At 40.9% G+C, this 8,271-nt stretch overlaps 1 pseudogene; it reads left to right on the top strand.

The window, feature by feature from the left end:
• LOC119309778 overlaps positions 1–8,019 on the top strand; it is a 10,188-nt pseudogene extending 2,169 nt beyond the window's left edge.
• Positions 8,020–8,271: the final 252 nt, after the last annotated feature.

Consider the following 8,271-nt stretch of genomic DNA (forward strand, 5'->3'; position numbering starts at 1 on the left):
GGGTTCAAGTGAGTTCAAGAGGGTGCACGTGCGTGCACCATTGGCTAGTTGCTGAGGCACAACACACGTGCATCAAAGCGAAATGCTCCCACAAAACCAAGAACCCTAGACTCCCTCTGCCAGGACCTCCTATATGGCGTTGTACGCGCTTGAAGCCACGGGAGCGGGCACACACCCCGCTCCCCCTGCGCGCTAGTGGGTCGGCCCATGTACGGGGCGGGGGAGCCCCTTGTTTTTTTGTTGCTTTTTTTCGTTTTCAGGGTTTTTTACTTTTAAAAACAATTCGGGATTTCAAACAAAGCTGCAAATTGTTGAATTCTTCATGAATTCAAAAATAGTTCATGATTTAAAAAACGTTCAAGAAATGACAAATGCTCATGGATTCAAAATAATGTCCGCGATTTCAAGAAAAATGTTCACAACATTAAAAACATGTTCGAGAATTTAGAAAAAATGTTCGCAAATTTTAACAAATGTTCACGAAGTTCAAAAAAATGTTCACTGTTTTCAGAAGCATTAATGAACTAAAAAATGTTCGCTAAAAACAAAAAATGATCACAAACTTAAAAACTGTTCCCAAATTTCAAATCATGTGTTCTAGAAAATGTACACAATTTCAAGAAATGTTCTGAATTTGAGAAACCTTCATGATTTAAAAAATGATCTTCATTATTTTAAAAAATGTTCATGAATTTGTAAAAAATGCTAATGAATTTTAAAAAATGTTCATGAATTGGAAAAGATGTTCCCTTTTTCCAAAAATGTGCAGGAGTTTGTAGAAAATGTTCTTCAATTCAAAAATTGTTCACGAATTTGTAAAAAATATTCATGAATTTGAAAAATGTTGACATTTTCAAAAAATATTCATGACTTCAAAAAATATTTACAATTTAAGAAAGTTTGTTCGCAAATTTGAAAGGTAGCGGAAAAATAAAGAAAAAGAAAATCATAACACTAAAGAAAAAAAGGGAAAAAACATAAACAAAAACGAGAAAAGGAAAATAAGAAAAATCCGAAAGAAAAAATGGGAAGGTTCTAGAACCTCCCAAAACCGCTGGGGGTGGAATCCTGAATTAGGCCAGCCCAAACAGTGGCGGACGCTCTAGGGTGGTACGTGCCGGCTCACTATTTGGCGACCTACGCGCCAAATAGGAATGGCCCCCTCCGCCCCGCTTCGCGCTCCTCGGCCCACCCTGGAATTTTAGAGAGCAATTTGGGAAAATGCTACACCTTTCCTGGTATTTTGCTCCTATAGCACATCTTTTTTTATTGGATTAAATAGCACATATTTGATTGATAGCTAGACATAACACGGCAAATTTATATTTTCCTACTTTTCCACGTTCAGACCACACCTCATATTTGTTAGGACGAATTTGCCCTTAGGTCGAAACGAATCAACGCACCGAGACAGAGTGACCAACAGTTCTCCGCTATCGCGCCATTGCCTCCTCCCTAATGCTGCCGCCTTGACGTGTCTCCTCCCGACGAGCCGCCGCCTCGCCGTGCCTCCTTCCCTGCACCACCACCTTCGCGGTTCCTCATCCCCCACTTGCCGCCTGTTCGGCTATTCCTATCCGTCCAAGCGTAGCTGCTCGTTGCTCCGCTGTCTGGCTGGAAAAGTGCTCGCTGTACATGCTCACTGGAGCCTAGTGTAGCTGCTAGTTGCTAGCTTTGTTAGCATATGGCTCAAATACTTGTGACACACACCAGCTTTGTTACTTGTTGATGGCTGTAGTAACTGGTACGAGAATACATGGATGCTTCTTCATATGGCGTAATCAAAATTCAGATTAAATGGATGAAACATGTATTGATGTATAGTTGGACGACAGTATATGGCAGCACGTACGTGTGGACGCGTTGAGGGAGGAGAACCAGAGAAAAAGCAGGACGACTGGACGACGGGATGAAGCACGGCAAGATGGCGGTGCGCGAGGGAGGAATCACGACGAGGCGGTAGTGTTGGGAAGGAGGCATGGCGAGGCGGCGGTTGCGGCTGGGAGGAGGCATGGCGCGGTGCTCTCTTCTGTTGCATTGATCGTTCCATTTTTATTTGAGAGAAGTTGATCATTTTATATGACCTGGGGGCAAATTCATCCTAACAAATATGAGGAGTGGGCTGGACGTGGAAAAGAAGAGAAAAAAAAAGAATTTGTGGTATTTTGTCTAGCTATCAATCAAAGGTGGTGTGCTATAGGAGCAAAGTCCCAGGAAAGGTGCGGCAATTTCTAATTTTTTTGAGGGGTTTTGCGGCAATTTCTCAAATTGCCCAATTTTGATCGCCAGTATATCCGCAGAGAAAAAAGGCGCCCAGCAAACCCAGTTGTCCCGGCCCACAACGCAACAGGCCGGATGCACGCCCGCACCCCCGCATTGCTTCCAGTCCCATCCCCCGACCGATTCCAAACGCTGGTTCCTATTCGGGAGAGCTCCTAATCGGGCCAAACCCTATTTGGCGCCTTAAGCGCCAGATATAGGGTTAATGGTACAGGGCGCACACCCCCTTGTCCACGCTGGGCCGGCCCACAATCCTTTCTTTCGGCTTTAAAGACGCAAAAAAGAAGGGCGTGTATAACGCGAATCAAACTTAGGATCTCGTGGACATACCTTCACTGCATTAACCAACCGGCCATCTGCACTTGACGTGTTTAGTTGTAGGTTTTCCCCCTTTTCTTCTTTCTCTCTTCCTTCTTTTTTTCTATTTTTATTTCATTTCCATTCTTTACCTTTTTCTAACCTGTTTCTATAATGCAGGAATGTACGTTTCAAATTCATGTACTTTATTCTAATTTGATGTCTTTTTTCGAATTCGACCTGATGAACTTTTTTCAACTTCAATGACATTTTTCAATACTGACGAACTTTTGTTTTCAAATTCTATGAACTTTTTTCAAATTCAATGAACTTTTTCAAATCCGATGCACATTTTTAAAAACGATGAACTTTTTTCAAATTCAATGAACTTTTTTCATATTCTATGAACTTTTTCCAAGTTCGATGAACTTTTTTCAAATCCGATGAACTTTTTTCAAATTCGATCAACTTTTTTCAAAGTTGACAAACTTTTTTTCAAACCGATGAACTTGTTATGGAATTGGATGAACTTTTTTAAATTTCAATGAACTTTTTCAAATTCGATGAACCTTTTTTCAAATTTTGGGAAATTTTATGAATATTGTACAATTTTTAATTCACGTTTTGTTTTTGTTTTTTTATGGATTTTTTCTTTTTCTTAATCAACAAGGCTTTTTCGACCAGCGCTTGCAAGAAAACAAAAGGCTACGAAAGGAGCGAGTAGCGATCGAGCCAGCGAGCAGCAGCGCGGGTCGAGCGAGTAGCGATCAAGCAAATGGGCCACGGCCCACTAGGGGCGCGCGTGAGCGCCAGGACACCGACCGGGCGCTGAAGGCGCTAACGAGGAGGTCTCCCTAACCGGCGCCTTCAGCGCCGGTTTCGAGTTGTGGCGCTCGAAGTGCCACGATGCGCCGGTTTCGAGTTGTGGCGCTCGAAGTGCCACGATACTGGGCCGGCCCAGGTGGGGTTCGATCGATCACAACAAAAACACGTCGCAGAAAAAACCAAGAAAGCCGGGTTTCAAACTCAGGATCGCACGTATGTTATGCACTAACGCAAGTACCACTACACCATACACATTGTATTGTTCTAAAACTAGGAAAAAATGCTACTTAACCATTCTTTTAGTGCAACATTTAACGTAAAAAATCAGAAAATTAGTTGAAAAGTTCATTGATTTTGAAATTCAATTTCATCGATTTTGAAAACTAGTTCATAAATTTTAAGAAAGTTCATAAAAATTTGAAAAACGTTCATTGGTTTTGAAAAAAAGTTCATCGATTTTGAAAAAAGTTCATCAAATTTGAAAATAGTTTGTCGATTTAAAGAAAAAGTTCATTGAATTCGAAAAAAGTTCATCAATTTTTAAAAAGTTCACACAAAATAAAAAAAGTTCATCGATTTTGAAAAAAGATCATCGAATTTGAAAAAAGTTCATCAATTTAAAAAAATGTTCATTGAATTTAAAAAGTTCATTAAATTTGAAAAATGGTTCATCAATTTTGATAAAAGTTCATTGAATTTGAAAAAAGTTCATCGAGTTTGATAAAAGTTCGCGCATTTAAGGAAAGAAAAAAAAAGGGAAATGAGAAAAGAACTTTATGGATTCCAAACCCCGCTTTTTCTCAAAAATAATAAAAAAAAAATTCCAAACCCCTCTCTCCCGCACCAGCCGCCAGCCGCCTCCCGCCGGACACCACGCCCTTCCCAGGCAGGCCGCCAACTCTAGCCGACCTGCTTGCCACTGGCTGCCCGCCTCTGCCCTGCTGCTTCCGCCACTGCTCCCATGGCCATGGAGTTGGCTGCCTCTAGCCCCCGCGGCGCGTCGAGGAAGCGCCCGCGGAGCCAGTCGCCGCCTCGCGCAGGGGCAGAGGGAGCCCGCGCTCTCCCTCCAAAGGCCATCCTTTTGCGGCCTTGCCTTAAATTCCCAGCAGCATCTGTTTGCTGATATTTGGATACTGTAATAAGTACATTCTCCAGTGTTCCTTTGCTGGCGACAGAGCGAGCACGTTTGTTAATCATGTCTGAATAAACCTTGTTACGCTCTTCCTGTTATATACTCTTAACATCTACTACCTCCGTCTAGATGAATAAGTCATTCGCGTAGTTCTAGATCATCGATTTGAGAAATTAAATATGTGTTATATATCATGAAAAGTATATCACTAGATTTCTACACGAATGTAGTTTTTAAATATATATTTTTTGTCACATATAATACATATTTAGATAGTTAAATTGTCGACTTAGAACTACGCGAATGACTTATTCACCGAGACGGAGGTAGTACTGTATGTTATAAATCATGCAGAAAGATTGAGTTTTATAAGGGCCCAGTCAAATCGTCCAAGCCATGGCCATAGAGCGCACAATATCCAGCTGTTGCGAATGGTGTCATTTATTGGAAACTGGGTGCAATCAATTCTGTCTACTCCCTCCGTCACGGTATAGAAGGCGCGCTTGGAAATTCTCTGGGACCTAGGTGGTTATTTATTGGTTGTGAGATGGGCTAAAAAATAGCATTCACACTATGCATGCATATAGAAATAGTACTCCGGAGTACTAATTAGCTACTAGAAATAAATGCAATGCGCCCTAAACCTTGTCTATTGTGGAAAAGCACGCAAATTTAACTGTGCCTTCTAAACTGTGACGAAGGAAGTAAGAAAGTTCCGGAGCCTTTTGATCCCGTGCTAGATTAGGCTGGTCATAGTGAGAGTAACTTAGCAAGTAACATAGCCCATTTCAAGACAGGTTTGCTTATGTGGCATAGTGTTAATGAGGAAAGAGGTGTTTGGAGTAACATAATATGTTAATGTAACATAACACAACCCAAAGCAAAATGAGTCTATAATGTAATAAATGCTATCATCTATGATACTACTTGTATGTTATTTTGCACTATGAAGGTAGTAACAAAGCTAGTGTCGTATGCATGACACTAGTCTAAGTTACTCCCCACTATGACTAGCCTTATAGATGCTGGGAAAGTTTGAGATTTTGCCTCGAGAAGAAGCCGTCAATCTCAATTTCTCCCAGCCTACTTAAACCACTTGGTCGTGTTGCAAAGGATGGTTTGAGCAGAGTTCAAAGCGGCGCTTCGTATGATGACCACGAATCATTTTTGCTCTTCGAGCGAGTTTTCGACTGCGTGTCCTTTCTTTTCTCCTCCAATACAAGAGATTTCTTCAATGTAGGCGTGGATTTCTGGACCTCTTGTGTCACCAAGGCTATTAATCTTGTCCAGAAGGTTTCAACTAATGAGAAAAAGGGTTGTACTATTCTTCAGAATCTTGGAAATTGTCTGCTTGAGCAATTTTCAAGCTTTCTCAGATTCCATGCAAATCCTAAGAATATTTTCCGGCCTTTTGTTGACAAGATTCTTGATCCGCTGTTGGAATTGTTGGTTTTACTTAATTCACAAGCAAATTCTATCAAGCACAAGCAGGCAGGATCCACGTTGAAGATTGCTCAAGAAATTTGGTCAAACGGACTGTTTCATCCACAACATCTTAGTGGATATTTTGGGCTCAAGAATTTGAAAGGTATTGTCAAGGATGTCAAAGGAAGCTACCATAGGCATCTATTTGAGCGATTCAAAGGAATAAAAGCAGAAAGCAAGGCTGTATTGCTTGCTGGGTTCGGTTACTTGCTTCAATTGTTTGTTACCAGGCCTAGAAATCAAAGAACATCTTTAGCACCAAGGGGAACATCCTTCAAAAGCCCACAAAAAACTAGCGAGGGCTGTGAAGAACCCCAGCAACAAGGAGAATCCATTTTTGAAGTGTTCATGCAATTTGTGGAGCCTTTGATGTTAGAATGTATATCATATTCGCAAAAGGACTTCTCTGATTTAGGAGTCACAAAGCTAGTAGAAGTTCATTGCATGCTGAAGTCCATCAATGAGATGCTAGCAACAGTTATTGAAGAGAAAATTTATGTCCCTACAGAGGACACCTCAGAAGGATCTTATCTCCAGTTCTTGCAAGAAATTTACAGGGTCTTAATCTTGATGGCTGAAAAAAGTATGATTTCTGGGTGTCAGCTCTGCATTTAGAAGATGCAAACGTTAAGAAGATGCTGCCTTTAATGTTTGTGGAGATTGTTGTTGCAGTTGGTCATTTTCTAGAAATAGAATACAAGGTCATGGGGAGTGACCTTGTAAAATTATGGTCAATGATTTTTGCTTTGTCTGCTATCAATGTATCTTCCAAGGACATCAAACCCTGCTTCCTACTAACCTCAAAGATTTCAAGCCTTTCGTCCCAAGTGATTCGTACATTTAGTGAGCTTCGTCAGGTCAGTTATGTTATTTTTCAGTGATCACCTTTTTCTTTATTTTTTATATGCTTCTTATGTTCTGCTTTTGTGTTCTTTCGTTGCCTATGCCAATGGTTATATTTGTGCAATGGGATGTATATTTTACGAACTACTGAATAGATTTTTTATTTTGAATCTGATGCTTCTCTTTTCTGTCTTGTAGGTTGCGCACTCCATTTGTACGCTGTGCAATACTGTGAGAACATTCAGAGCTGTTGCTGGTCCTGATGTAGTACCAGGACCGTTTTCTGTGGTTTCTTTATCCTCACATAAATGTTTCGAATCACTGGCAACATTGCTGAGCTCTCAAACACTGAGGGATGCTATTTGTACTTCCATTAACTCAGAGGGTGTTTGTTTTCAGGGACTTATTGGCTTAGGGACTTAAAAAAGTCCCTATAAGTCCCATCTAAACCAAACAGGAGGGACTTATAGGGCCTTAAAGTGGGCATTTGGGACTTATGAAATAAGACTCTCAAGGAGGGACTTATAGGGACTTATAGTTGTAATATGCTCTTATAGGGACTTATAAGTCCCAGGAACCAAATAGGTAGGGACTTTGTAGGGACTTGGGACTTATAAGTTGGGACTAAAAAAAGTCCTAGGACTTATGAACCAAACAGGGCCTCAATGCCAGAAGGACAGTCTAGTCGATGCATAGAGGAGCTTACAGTAGATCTTACAGATACATTGAAATGGATGAAAAGTTGCGACGAGGTTGTAGATTTGGAATCACAGGGAGAGCCCCGCTTGGCCGCTTGATGTCCAGGAAGTCGGTTTTTCATCAGAGAGCTGAACTTTTTGGAAGGTACTTATCTGAACTATACACAAGCGTGCTTGACTCAATAACTGTGACCGCTTCAAATACCACACTGGTTGCAAAATCTGTTGAAAGGTTGGTCAACACAATACGTCCCAACTTAAGTCAGTTGGTGAGAAATGAATCAATTAATTCAAGTGAGTTCATTTCTTCAGTTGTAGGAAAGAACCTATCTAACAAACAATGTGCCAACTGGCAAAAGATTCCTAGTTTGTCTTGGTTTTTTGCCTTCTTCTTTCGCATATATACATCATGTAGAAGTCTGTATCTGCAATCTGTTGGCCTCATGCCTCCAGATTTAGCAATAGAAGCAACAGAATTAGTGGGGAATTCATTCATTGTATGCTGCGGAAAGGAATGGACAAATGCATCCAATATTATCGCTGAAGGCTACTTTGCTTGGATTGTTGAAAGTGCAGGCTCCCTTTTGGAAGTCATCGAAATTTTATCACAGTCCCTTCCAAAAAACCAGTCTGGTTTTACTATGCTTTTTTACACCCTTCATGTGATGGCTCTGCAAAGACTCGAAGACCTTAACAGGCAGATTAATGCAT

Source organism: Triticum dicoccoides, chromosome 5B, assembly GCF_002162155.2.
Source record: "Triticum dicoccoides isolate Atlit2015 ecotype Zavitan chromosome 5B, WEW_v2.0, whole genome shotgun sequence".
NCBI classification, from domain to species: domain Eukaryota; kingdom Viridiplantae; phylum Streptophyta; class Magnoliopsida; order Poales; family Poaceae; genus Triticum; species Triticum dicoccoides.